General features: G+C 41.4%; 1 long non-coding RNA gene across 1 annotated transcript in view; it reads left to right on the top strand.

Annotated features, from left to right (window-relative positions):
• LOC118153565 (uncharacterized) overlaps positions 1 to 12,937 on the top strand; it is a 66,162-nt gene extending 53,225 nt beyond the window's left edge. The window contains exon 4 of the long non-coding RNA XR_013536337.1: positions 8,781 to 12,937. This is a non-coding gene — a long non-coding RNA (uncharacterized LOC118153565). The remainder of the gene's footprint in view (positions 1 to 8,780) is intronic.
• The last annotated feature ends 1,799 nt before the right edge of the window (positions 12,938 to 14,736 follow it).

Consider the following 14,736-nt stretch of genomic DNA (forward strand, 5'->3'; position numbering starts at 1 on the left):
AATCCCACTGATAATCTGTGGCCATAAAGAGTGATATCGGAAGCAGAGGGCTTTGTAGTCTCAGTTGGATGGTTTGGTGAGAAGATAATTTAGCACTGTTTGACATTGCTAAAATCTCTATGGCCAAAAAATTTGGGATCCATCTGTATGTACTTCACTTCAAATGTATTATTTCTTGCTTTGCAGCTCCCGTATTTGATAGACCTAAACTCTGACTCTTTAGCATTTAATCTTCAGGTAAAAGAGGAGAGAGGGAGCTAATCCCCATCCTGCCTCTGGGTCTCAGGAGACCCTTCTTTGATGTCTGTGAGAGTGAACATGTGTATGTGAGGAGAGAAGTGGCCTTCGGGTTCTGGGTCTGCTGGCTGTAGTAGAAGTTGACCTTGACTGTGAAATGGAGAATTTAAAAACAGCTTTACCTAAGGGCCCAAAGCAAGTGATTCCAAAGTGTTGACTAAGGTATCGGAGTAAACAATAGCAGGTTTTCATCGTGTTTACTTAGCTCTGCAGCTTGCAAAGGAATTGCCTGGGCTTTCATCCACACCACATTGCTGGCTTATATCACAACTGTCCGGTCTTGAAACAACTTAAATGATTTTGACCTTTTGTTTAGGTTGTGGGTCAGTGCAGAAAGGAAATTTTCTATAAACTACCATGATGTTTTTCTCAAATTGGAATGGGCATGTCTTTGATTAGAACTCATTTCATATCCAGGAATGGCATCTTCAGACTGGACAGAGTGTCAAACAAGAGGAGTGTGTGCCTTCAACTTGTCAGATGCTCACACTCCTTATTTTGCTTTATCAAAAGCATGGCATAAGATGTGAGGTATTTAACTATAATTTAAATCATTTGAATGACGCACATCTTACTTCAGTGCGCCTCTTTGATTGCGTTTTCATAGGCAATGTGAGCCCACTGGTCTTACACTTGAAGGCTGCTGTAGTATTTTCTCAAATAGAGACAATTTTATCAAACTTCGTATAACAAGATCATTTTGAACTGCTAATTGCTCATGATACCATTTTTAAAGAGGCTGGTGCTATATTCAAACATAATTACCCACAGGGACTCTTTGCCTAGAGGTAATAAGTGAAAACCGATATAAAAGTTAGCATACTGAATATGTTAGATGTTATTTTTCTTCATTTTCCTAAATTGGTTTTTAGATGTGAGGTAGAAAAATGTCCATATACTTTATCAATCCAGTTTGACTAATATTAAACCTCAGTTCCACAGGCTCAAGCAATGCAAATTAGTGGGCCTTCTTGACCTCAGCGCAATGGGATAATCTTAAAACTCAAAGCAATCTATAAACACAATCTATAAAATGGTCTACATCAAAATAGTAACATTGGAGTTTGTAATCTTGATGCTCCTTGTCTGGTGACAGCCACACTAACTTCTGTTTTCCCCTATCCAACAATTAATTTCAACTAAGGATTATTGATTTAAAAATGCTTTTTAGTTATCAGGGCTTTAAAAAGGGAGGCCACGTATATGCTATCAGGTGTGTTCAGTAACTCCATCCTTTCCAATAGCAGAGCTGAGATGAAGACCCAAGCTTCAAAATCCTGCTCCTGGCCTTTTGTCAGCTGGCCACACAAAGGGACAGTGCCTGCCTCAAGTGTTTCAACTCTCAAGTGTTTCTACTCTGAGCTAAATGGCAACTCTCCTCTGAGCCCTTCCACTGTCTTCCCACCTTATCATGAGCATCTAAGTTCATTCCCACCCCCACTTCCTTCTGCCACCACACAGATCATTAGATGCCAGGAAGTTGCCAGTAGGGCATTTCTCCTGCAACTCCCCACATTCCACATGTTTCCTGACCCTTTCTCAATGCAGTTTCCTATCCTGTGTCCTATTCCCCCAGAGGCAACCTCGATGGCTTGAAAAGTGCAAAGGAGCTAACCACCAGGATTGGTCATGGTGTCATGCATGTCTGAGCCCCTCCTGGAGATCAGAGGCTTTTCTTACATGCATTGGGTCAAAGCAGGGATGATGGGAATTTGGGGTGACAGTTTATGTCAGAGGAGATTCATGTGAGCAGAGAGACTTTTCTTTGCGCTCCTCCTATCAACATGGGTGGGCAATGGATTGCAATGTGGCAAATAAGCAGGGGAACTAGGAGTCTGTCCCAAGTCCCAGCTTGGCCATCATGTCACTTTCACTTTCTCATTCAAGTTCTCTGTATTCACTTCCTAGGGCTGCAGTGCTAATTTCCGTAGCCTGGGTGCCTTAAAACAATACAAAGCCGTTTTCTTGCAGGTCCAGAGGATAGAAGTTTGAGATCAAGGTGTGAGTAGGGCTATTTTTCACTCTGAAGATTTCAGGGGAAAATCCATCCTTGCTTCTTCTTAGCTTCTGGTGGTTGCTGGCAATTTTGGTATTCCTTGGCAATTGCTCCAATTTCTTCCTTCATTGTCACATGGCTGTTTTTTTCTATGTATGGGTCACATTTCTCTCTTCTTATAAGGACGTCAATCTTCAGATTAGAGCCCAACTTAATCCAATATGATTCCATTTTAAATCAATTATATCTGCAATGATCTCATTTTCAAATGAGGTCACAGTCACACAGGGGTTAGGACTTTTGGGGGACACAATGTCCTCTGAATATATTTCAGCATATCCCTTTATTCAAGTAATTTTAAGCAATGAAATCAAGACAGCTGTTTTAGTATTTACCTTTAACTACCTTTCTAGATGGAAAAGGACAAGTAAATAAAGATCTTAAATTCCATGTCAAGGAGGGGGCACAACAGAACAAAGTCTGCCTTGGTGGGCATCAGTCTTCCTTTCTGCTGTGCAAGCTTCTGGTTCTGTCTTCTCTGTGCTGTACCTTGTTCTGTGTGATCACAGTCCAGCAGTCAAAGAGGCACACTGGGCTTCCTCATTCTCCGCTGAACCCCTCACTGTCACAATCTTTTGTTGAGATCTCAGGCACCTTAGAAAGTCCTTACTTTCTGAATGTATTCCCACGTTGACTCTTTCTCTTCCTTTCTACCCTTTACCATCATCTGAGCCGCCAGCACCTCTTGCCTGTCCTGCTGGTAGTAGTTGTCCAATGGGCATGCCTGCTCTTCTGGTCTCCCCGCTGTACCACAAACTCACCCTAAGCATCCAGGGCAATCCTTCCAGAATAGACACTGTACTGTGTTCTTCTACTCTGAATCCTCAAGGGACTTTGCAAGGCATTGGAATAAACCCCAAAGTTCTCCCATGGTCTACAAATTCCTTGGGGATCATGATCTGCTCAAGAACTACCTTTGACATGTTACTTTCTACTTCTCACTCCTTTGCTCATCCACACATACACCCTGCCTGCTGTCCTCTTCTCAAACATGCCAAGCATGCATCTAACTGCACACCTTTGTACCTGCCATTTTCTCTGCCTAGAATATTTCTCAGCTGCAAAGTCAAATAACTCAGTCTCTTGCTTCATCCACCCTGTCCAGTTATCACCTCTTTCCTTGATCTATTTCTCTTACCTGGCTTTAGTTTTCTGTATGGCACTTACCACTATCTGGTCTTATAGGTGTATTTGTACTTGTGGGCACCTTGATGTGATCTCTGTAAAAGATAAGGGTTCTTTATCTGGGATCCATAGATCTCTACAAAGTGTGAGTAGAATTCAGAGGTGCTGTGGTAGGCTTGAAAATGACTCTTCAAAGATGTGCTCACTTCCTAATCCTCAGAATCTGTTCATGTTACCTTACATGGAAAAATATGAGAAAAAGTTAAAGATCTTGGGAGCACCAGCTTATCTTGGATTATTTGGGTGGGCTTTAAATGCCATCACAAGTGTCCTCATGAGAGAGGGAGAAAAAGATTAGGCAAACATACATGTGCACACATGTGTGCACACAGAGACACACAGAGAAAGTGTTATGAAGGTGGAGGCAGAGATTGGTGAACCCAGGAACGCCTGCCTGCAGCCTTCAGAAGCTGTGAGAGGCCGGAAGCAGATTCTCTCCTGGCATCTCTGGATGGAAGAATATCATGCTAACACCTTACTTTTGAACTCCCAGCCTCCAGAACTGTGAGAGGATAAATCTCTATTATCTCAAGCCACCAAGTTTATGGTAGCTTTTTATGGCAGCCATGGAAAATTAACACAGGGTCTGTGAACATGGATGGAAAACTTATGTATTTATTTTAACTTATCTCTAATTGAAACTTAGCATTTCCTTCAATCATGAATGTGAGCAACAAAATGTAGTTTTAGTGGGGTCTGTGATTTTTGTCACCAATTGAAATCACAGATCCTTGCGTAATGTAGACACATTGATACTTTGAAATTGCAGTGGTTATTAAGCCTATCACTGGACCTAGTCCTTACAAAGTGTTAATAAAGTTATGCATTAATGTTAAACTACAAAAGTAGTTTATTAATACTAGACTAACAAAAGGCCCATAGGCTTCATAAAAAGTCAAGACTATATGGGATAGATAATGGGCCCTGAATAGTGAAAGAACGAAAGAAAGAATGAATGAATGAATAAATAAACACATGAATAATTCTAGGACAATGTGATCGTTTTAAAGAGGGAAATTAAGGTCCAGAGACCTCAAATTGTCTGTGGTTTCAGTAGCAGAGAAAAGACTGAAGTCAGATCCTCTAGGGACCACTTTTGCTTGTATTGTAGACTTCAAGATCAGTTTGGGTCCTGTTTCCTCTAGAAAACCTTGTGGAGAAACTTCACTCTCTACAGTTCAGTCCCCTGCCTTGCTTTACCTGTTACCCCTTTTACACATCTTGTCACTTGATTCCACTGAAGACAATTCTTTTGACATTCCATTTTGTGGTGTTCCCATCTGAGCTCAATGCTTGGTATATATGAAAAACAAGTGTTGAGAAGTGAAATGCAAATGTCACTGCAACCTCTGTCTCCTGGCTTCAAGTGATTCTCCCGTTTCAGCTTCCTGAGTAGCTGGCATTATAGGTACGTGCCACCACGCCTGGCTAATTTTTGTATTTTTAGCAGAGAGGGGGTTTTAGCATGTTGGTCTTGAACTTCTAACCTCGTGATCAGCCTGCCTTGGTCTCCCAAGGTGCTGGGTTCAATTTTTAATACATGTGAGTATCACCTGCTGAACAAAAGGAAGGACACTTGCCTTTTTTTTTTTTTGCATTTTTACAATTTATAAATGTGCCACAGGCACATAGTAGGTGTTTAAGAAAGATCTATTGAATAGAATTGAATTTCCTGGTAGCCGAACAACTAGGCAGATGGGTGGAGAGATATAAATTAGTAAAGCAGATTTAAACCATGTGTTGATCATTGAAAAGTTGTTTAATTTTCAGCCAAGATAAATGCTTTTTTAATGTGTAAAGAAATCTATAATTTTCTATGCTTTGAATTAAAGCTCCTACTTCCCAGGTTTCCTGCCTGCTTCTGGCTGCTCTTAATGAGCTAATTTACCCCACCGAGGTGAGAGATTTCCTCTTGGGAAAGGGTTTAGATGTGCCTCTCTCACATCCAGGGCCCCAGAGCGTTTCCTTACAGGGCTTTAAACACTCTGCCCGTATTTAAGAGAGAAGCCAAGAAACAAATCTGTTGTTTTAGCTTTATTCCTCGAGGCTCAGCGGCTCAGCTTTCCTTCCCCTTTGATCGCTCTCACTGGAGTGGCAGGCCTGGAAGCTGCGGAGAAGGGGTGGGTCCTTTTAGGAAGCCCAGTTCAGGGGACCCACCCAGCTCCACACAATGAAAATAAAGTTGTCAAGCCTTTGAGGTGGCTGTGAAGATTTATTCTTCCTGGGCAAATTGGTGAGACATTTATATTTTTAAAAAATGCTTTGATGAACTTGATAAGGAAGCCCTGGTTTGAATGTGGAAAAACATTTGAGAGCTTTTTCCACTGCCACACTGGGTTTTTAGCTTCATTGCAAAGCTTGACCTGTGGAAATGGACTTGCCCTTCAGATTAATGACAAAGACTGTAAGGGGTTCATTTGGGGATTGCAGGACACAGGCTTACCCTGTCTTAGAATATAAGCATCCATGAGGCAGGAAGGCTTAAAAACCTTTTGCAGGTCTTGACATCTTCTCTGCACATTTCTTAGTCCTCAGTTGCCAGCCAAAATCTCCCGATTGCTCTGTTATAGCTCAGTGACTTACATCACCAAGTATGGTTCCATTACTTCTACCAGCTGAAGCAATGAAATATGCAATATTTTATTATGCATATAATTGAAACAGTTTCTGTTCTAAGTTCAAATGTTGTTTGTGTCACATATCCTTCTGAGCATGACTTGGTCACAGTCAGGTCTCGAGGGACCTAGGAAAGGAAATGGAAGCTGGTGTGAAATATCCTTCTCTTACATTCCAGAAAGTCATTTTAGCCAGGAACATCTGCCAACAGCTCTGAGATGTCCTCTTAACATCCCTGTGTTATGCAGATCATTATGAATTGCTCTTAAAAGGATGCGTGTCAGGCAAAAAAAAAAAAGACATAGACACATTTATCAGCGCTTACTGGTGGAAATTCTACAATCATTGGGAAATTTTCTTGAAAAAATCAGAAAACTGTCCTTGAATTCTGTTATCAGGGCCGCTCTGTCTTGGGTTGCAACTGGCACTGTGCTCTGTGGAGAGGCTATGGGCTTGTGGCAGAAGGAACCAGGTTTAGATTCCTTTGTGGGAACTTATTTTCTGTGTCACCTAGGGTATATTCTTAATTCTTCTAGTTCAGTTAGCTCAACTGTAGTATCAGAGTGATTGCACTTTGCTAGTTGGAGCCTTTCAGGTTGTAACGATCAAAGGCAGGCTCAGGTTACCCTGGGAGATCAGGGATTACTAAAAGGAACACTTGCACTTAAGGAAATGTGGCAAGTGATCACTTCACAGGATACGACAGTGCCCTCCTAAGAAGCATGGCCACCATATTCATGGCAGAGTTTCTTCCTGTCTCATCCTCCCTCTGTATGTGTGTCTCTACTCTGGCAACGTGGCTTTTTCCTTCTTTTTTCCACTCTTTCCCTGTCTCTGTCTTCCATTTAAACCTCACCAACAGAGAGAACCCCACTGAGTCAGGAGGTGACCACCCATTAGGGAGGGACTCTCCACTGGAAGAGTACTCATTCCAGGCTTCCTCAGAGCTGGCTCAGCCCATGGGTAGTTGCATTTGGTTCAGGATCCAATCCCTGTAACCATCTGCAAAGGCAAGGCCAATAGGGTCATATGACATTAAACACAGCTACATTGCTCAGTAGGGGACTGTCCTTGGTAAGCTCCACCTGCCGCTTCAGATCATTCTCCACTCTTCTCTGCCCTGCTATGTATTCTGGAGGCTGAGCTCCATAAACTGCATTGCCTATGCTGCCTTGTTCCCATTAGGTGTAGCCAGTGGGAAGCACTGGGAGGTGATCAGATGATGAAGGAGAGAGAAGTTGGGGTATTTCGTCTTCATCTGTCCCTTACCATGTGGCCATTTTGGCAGGGTCCACAGCTTCTGTTCATCAGTGCCCCCACCTTGGCTACAACTCTCTCTGGCATTTTAGTAGCTGCTCTTTTCTCCAGATCTACAGGTGGTAATGGCTTCCCACTTCTGCTGGACGCTGGGTGCTTCACCATCCCTAGTTGGTTCCCTTAACTCTGACTATAGTTTTGTAAATAATCCTTTCCTGCAACTCTCGTTAGTGAACCCTATGAGTGAAACAGGTATTACATGATGGAACCTGGACTGACTGATGCAGGGATTTTAGGTATGGTGCATCCAAACATATCATGCATGGGCTATCCAGGACACTCAACTTCAGGGGTAGTTGTAAGAATTGAGTTTATGCTCTTAAGGGGCTGTCGTATCAGGGGACTCAACAACTAGCAGCTGCTGTTGTCATTACTTTTGTCATGTCTCTGTGGAAGAAGCTAATCAAAATTATGGGTTTCAGAGACATAAAGTCTTCACATATGTCCTATCTAGTTTCTTCAGTGACTTGAAAGTAGTCACTTGCAAATTAATGGGAATGATGTTTGTACACTCATCAATGGCTCAATTCCGGGATGAATCGATGTTTAATTCTCTGGAGCAAATTCAGAGAGATGAGGATGTGACAAAATTTTGTGAGATATCATTTTAGGGCACGATATGGAGATATCATTATTACATGATTGAAACAATGTGATAGAGTGGATCCCAGCTGAGGTCAGAGGAGTCAGGAGAGGTAGCTCAGAACATGAAAAAGTAAAGAAAGGGGCAGCTATCATTGGATTGCTGCTGCTGTCTCACTGTAATAAAAATTTGGGCAACCAGGAATCTGTGACAGAATATCAGGAAAGATATCACACTTACAGCTAATCAGAAAAAAAAAATAAAAACCCCAATGTGTTAGACATGGAAGGTTTTAAGACATAGCCCAGTTCAAGTGTCTTTTTCTACAGGTGAGCAAACTGAGGCCTCAAGGGCTCCATGCCTAGGGCAGGGATGACAAATATGTGGTGCATGTGTGACCACCAGTTCTCCCATGCCCAGGATAGACACAACCAACAGACCATGACAGTTGTTCCCACCAAGCCCAAATAAGACCTAAGACGCTTCCATTCAGTGCCCTTGGCAGGCACCAGCAATCCAACTCATCATAGACACTGAAACTCATGTGTCATCCGTGGACTAGAAAACAGTCTCTCACACCAGACCTGAAATTCAGTGATTAGAACTCTTGTTAGTGACAGAGCAGAACAGTCATGATTTTGCCTTTTAAATCTTGAATTTTCAAGTTTTATCTGCATGTGGATTAGCTGGAATATAATTTGTAAATAACATGTATGATTTATACAGATGCTGCAGCTGCAGGCATGAGAGGAAGGCAGCTTGGACGTCTCTGTTCAACATTGGTCATCCAGTCTGAAAGTTTCCCAGGTACAATTGATCTTTTCCTCTTTCTGCTACTTTCCTTTGAACTATTTATCCACTAATTAAACTACCTCAATAGACCCATTAGAGGAAACTCGAATCAATCTATTCTTCTCGACGTTTGGCTAAAATGTTTAGTTGACACCACATTTCTAGACCATTTGCTATTGTGCTGAACCTCTATTGACTCTAATGGGATAGGCAGCATGTTCAAGAGGTTGAAGAAGAGATGCAAAGCCCACTAATGAGACGTGGGGTTTTACTGGGGGCTACATACAGGGGAGAGAGTCCAGTGGTGGTGAGCTGGACAGGAGAACTGCCTTGCATATGGTCCAGTGGCAGTGAGCTGGACAAGATACCTGCATGGCCCAGAGGTGGCAGACTAGGTGGGAAAACCACAACAGCTTGCAAAAAGCATGCAGTTTATATAGCATTTCCACTGAGCACCTTCCCTCTAACAACCTCCACCTGGCAATCATCATTCAGTCTAAAACTTGGGGCCTTGATCTTCTATATGGCCGGTGTTCTATGGAACCAGACAGGGACTCAGATGTTCCTCATAGACAAGGAAGGCACTCTAGGCTGGCCACTCCTGGATTCCCTAGCTCAGAATACACATTCAGTTCCATCTGCCATACAGGGTCATCCTAAGGGTATGCCTAAGTTATTACTATCAGATGCATTTATAATACATTTTATTCCAGTTTTAGTCATCTATTGTCATTTATCCACCATTCTGGTGAAGGACAGCAATGGCTCTAACAAACAACTGTGCCTATTTACTCATGATGCACACCATTCAGCAATTTGAAAGGGCCATGAAGGAGCCTCAGCAAATCTAAATCTAATCTAATCTTTTATTCTTCCTTTTGCTCTCAGTGACCTATGTGTTGAACCATGTGAACGTGCTGATATTCAACTCTTTTTAAACTACAAAAATGTCAATTTCACACATTTCAGTGTAAAACTTATCACTTATACCTTTACACTTTTGTGCAGAAATCTCTGAAAATATATATTCACAAAGAATAGATTTTAGTAGTTAATAAGATTGTTTTTTAACCTGAGAGCAACTATGAACTATGCAGTAATGACCAAAGTCACCTGCTGTCATTAGGTCAGTGTCAGGTCAAGAGACGGGAACCCAGGGCCAGGCCTCGTGGCACGTGCCTGTAGTCCCAGCTACTCCCGAGACTGATGAGGGCAGATTGCTTATTATCAGGAGTTTCAGACTAGCCTGGGCAACAAAACAAGTTCCCTTCCCCCAACCCCTACCAAAAAAGAGTGAAGGAAATCCTACCAAGCTTGGCAATCCATTTTATGCTGCTCAGAGACAATAAGACCCAGACAGGGCAGATGCACTGAATGACTCCAGGTGGGGCCTTTCACAATCCAGTCATTGTGTGTGATGGTCATGGAACCAGGAGTTTATTTTCTTCCTCCCTATAAGCTACCACATGGGTCCCAAAGACTAAAATGTTTAACTTAAGTGCATGTTGGCCAGAGTCTCTCTACGAAGCCTCTGATAGTAATGAGAAAAGTCAGACAGGTACATGGAAAGTTCAGGAGTCTTAAACTGTCTGCCTGTTGGTCCCATAAGTTGGTCAAAGTGTTTTGTTTGGAGTTTTGTTTCACTCAAGTCTCTAAAATCTTTCTATTTCACTCATTTTCATTATATGCATGGATCCCATGAAAGTGATTGCCATTTTGGTTTTTAATTTAGACCTTCAGAGATAACAATGGTATACAGAGTAAGTAGGAACTTGGGCTCTGTCCTCTGGAGGTAGATGAACAAGGTTCTCAATCCAGCTTTGCTACTTCTAAGGCTGTGAGTATAAGTAATTTTGTCTTTCTGAGCCTGTTTTCCCCACTGTGCAATGGTTATAGTAACTGAACATACTTCATAAGTGATTTGCTAATGTACGTGATGTGCTTTGTAAGAGGTACCAGTACTTAAAAACGTTAGTAGCAGCTGTCACTCATGCAATACTTCTCCAACACAGTTTCCAAAGTGGGGTGAACATTGTGCCCTGCCAAGACAGCTTGCTGCATCAATCCCAGCTTCTGCCAACAGCTTGAACCTGTCACTTTCTGAAAGTTACCTCTGGGCACTTGGAGCTGCTTCCCTTGCACTGAGAGCTGTAAGTGCCTGGGAGTGTACATTTCCAACCAACTACCCCCAGACCATCTGTAGCCAAGGACTGACCAGGGTAGGACTATGAAAGCCTTTCTCCTTTGCTTTGATTCAGGACAAACTCTGAGGTATAATTTATGCTCTAGAGATTTATGCAGAATTAGGCAGGGGCTGGAAATTTGCAGGGAATATCAACCCTGGCTTGACTTCTTCCCCTTTGCGATCCAGCATTCCCCACCTGGAGCTTTCTGGTAGCACTTTCTTGATCTGTGAATACTGGCCTCAGTCTGCCTCCTAGGAACCTGACCAACTATAAAAGGACTGTGTTTCATCCACATAAAACATCAGGTAGGAATCCCATTTTACAGACGTGGAATACAGAGGCTCAGGAGGCCATCTGACTTGCAGAAGTTCACACTTGCTAGTAGGTAACACACAACACCTGACTCTAGCTGCTCTATCCTGGGAGGCACACCTGTCTCCAGATCATTTATCTCCATTCCCCACTGTTAATTTTAAGACTAAGCAAAAGCCTAGAGCGTCTGATCTTCTAAGGCATTTGGTATTGAGAAAAGAAAAGAAAACTTAAGGCTAAGGAACAGGGGCAACAATCTTATCATAAAGGCTGGATCCTGTTGCTTTTGAAACTGCATTGCAGTGGGATATTCCCTGATATCAGCAAGAATAGGCTAGGACCTGAGGGTTATTGTATTGCTACATGCAGGGTATACGCAGCCTGCTTGATGCTGGCATCAGCTTGCTTCATGCTCAAACCGCTTATTAAAGTCTAGACGCAACATAAAAGCACGTAAATTGGTTCCAGCCATCTCTAGTAAAAGCTTCAGCTGGAGCTGGGAAGTGATTGGAGCATCTCTTGGTGTAATTAAAATTGACTCTTAAAGTTTCTTTAGCTTAATTGGTAACACTTTCTTTGGAAGTTGGTGAAAGCGTCTTGCTGGGAAGGTTAAATGCATTTCTGTGTATAAGATCAGAATTCAAATATAGTTTTATGGACACATTTACAGTTATGTTCTACCCGGGTGGTCTTTTTTCCCTGTATCTTTTCTATTTAAGATTTATGCTGTCATTCACCACAGTCTAAATGTGTTTTGATAAAAAGAAAAAAACGAACCGTTGCTGATGCATTTCAAACAGAGTTGGTAATATTTTGAAGCTTTCAGTAAATTGAACTGCAGTTTGGCTTAACCCAAGCTCCTTCTTTCCCCCAAACCCTTCACTTAGAATCTAGCTCTTGAGCTTTGTTTGGTATCCAGAAATTAAAGAAGCTACTACTATTTAGCTGGGTCCAAAGGTAGGAAGCCAGGCATTATCTAGGATGGCCGAGCCTTTGCTGTGGCCGAATGCCTTTGACCCCCCATTATTTAATAATGAATGTGTTTATGTGCGTGGATATGTTTATATGTGCTGGGACTTCTCTCCTTTGGCTTTGCTTCTTGAGGATCTTTTCAGTGTAATAGATTCTGATAGGCAAAAGGCCTAGGCTTTCCATTTTTGGAGCGTGATCATGGTTGAAGTTTCCAAATCTCTGGACTGTCCTTAATTCAGACTTGGGAGAGGACCTGCTTTAATTTACGTCTGTGAACATTGAGTCGTCATGATTTCCAGGGCAATGACTTGATGCTTACTGCAGGAATCTATTTTGATTCATCCCTGTGGAGCAGAGGAACTACCTCTCTTGAAATCAATTCAGTATTATCTCTTTGTGTGTATGCGGTGTTGCAAAACAATGTTATGAAGACCATAAAGGAAATACAAATCACTCTGATTCTAGGATCCAAATGCAACAACTGCTTATATTTCTGTGTTATTTTCTAATACTGTCTACAGGCTCATATAGTTTTAGATTTTGCTATATAGGTGTAATTTTTAACCAATAATCTTTTACAAAAATAATGAGTTATTCCCATTAAGTATGTACTTGATACTACAGAACATTAAAAAATCAAGCAAAGCGTAGTACCAATTGCTCAAACACAATGCTTGTTAAGATTTTAGTATTTATTTCTTCAAACTTTTATACATGCCTTACCTTTTCTCTTCTATATGCAATATGAACAAGAATTTTATTTATATTGCATATATAATTATGATTTCTGTCTTTTTATTTCACATGATTTTAATAATATATTATTATAAATTTTTGATAAATATAATTTAAATAGTTGCATAATAATATGTTACATTAACAGGCTGTAATTTGCATTAGCATTCTTTTACTAGAAGATAATATTCCATATTTTTTGCTATTGTAATGCTGCAAGTGGGCAAGATAATTATAAATTCAGATTTGTTTGTTTTCTGCATCCAGAATTATTTCCTTCCTAAAGATACCAAAAGATGAAATTATACCATCAAAAGGAATGAAAGGAATGAAGGCTCTTGATAATATTGCCAAATGCGTTTCCAAACATTCTGTCAATTGGCAGTTTTATTAGCAACACACAGAGCTACCATTATTGGTTATGGCCAATGATGGTAGGTTTGTTTAAATCATTTTGATTGAAAACAGCATCTTGTTCAGTTTGCATATCTCTGGTGACAACAAGGTTGTTCTGTTTCCTTTGTGTAATCTAATTCCATATCCTTTTAAACGAATCATCTGTTCTCATCCTTTGCTGACCTAGCTTTTGAATCTTTATACTTTAAAAACTATTGATGTGTGAATATATAATATACACGTTAATTATATTTTGATCTTTTTTATATTTTCTACAATTTGGAAGAGCAGTGTTTTGTTTGCTTGGTAAGTTAGACAATGTGAGTGTAAATACCATTTCTGCTTACTTTGTGGTGGCTGGGCCTTCTGCGAGAGCAGTGGTGCTGTCATTGAGATGAATGTTATCTCTGTTTCCAGGGAGACAGACTTGCACCGCAGCTCTGATACAAGTGATGCCTTTCACATATTAGGTGTCAAGCGCAGATTCTGCTCACGTCACTTCTTTACATATGGAAATCCTAGGTACCCTTTATGGGCTAAGTTATACATAATCGCTTCCAATTTCCTGATCTCCTCCCATTGCTGCTTCCTGGTTAGTAACCCTGAAGGTCTGTGCTTGATTAGAGAGAGAACCTTCTTGAGATCTGGAGGAGAATTTTTTGGGGAAGTTTTCAAGGGAGTTCTGTTTTCTTATAGAACTACTAGTAAAGCTATTGAAGGCCTTTTTTTTTTTTTTTTTTGAGACAGAATTTCGCTCTTGTTACCCAGGCTGGAGTGCAATGGCGCGATCTCGGCTCACTGCAACCTCCGCCTCCTGGGTTCAGGCAATTCTCCTGCCTCAGCCTCCTGAGCAGCTGGGATTACAGGCACACACCACCATGCCCAGCTAATTTTTTGTATTTTTAGTAGAGACAGGGTTTCACCATGTTGACCAGGATGGTCTCGATATCTTGACCTCGTGATCCACCCACTTTGGCCTCCCAAAGTGCTGGGATTACAGGCTTGAGCCACCGCACCCGGCCAGAAGGCCTTTTAATGATGGGGAGAAATGAATGTGGATGGGATAAAGTGATTTTAAGCTGAAAGAAGAGGAAAAGGATAGTTTTTCCTATCTAGTTTTGCATTTCTTTTTCACCTCCTGCACATAGGTGAGGCTAGGCAGGAATATGTATGGGTGTGTACATTTTTGGGTGTGAATGTGTGTGTGCACCTAAGCCTAGATTCCATTGAAAAGCAGAGCCAGAGACAAGGGTTTGTGTGCAGGTTATTTTAGAAAATGATTCCAGGGA

The sequence above is a fragment of the Callithrix jacchus genome, chromosome 5 (assembly GCF_049354715.1).
Source record: "Callithrix jacchus isolate 240 chromosome 5, calJac240_pri, whole genome shotgun sequence".
Taxonomy (NCBI): Eukaryota; Metazoa; Chordata; class Mammalia; order Primates; family Cebidae; genus Callithrix; species Callithrix jacchus.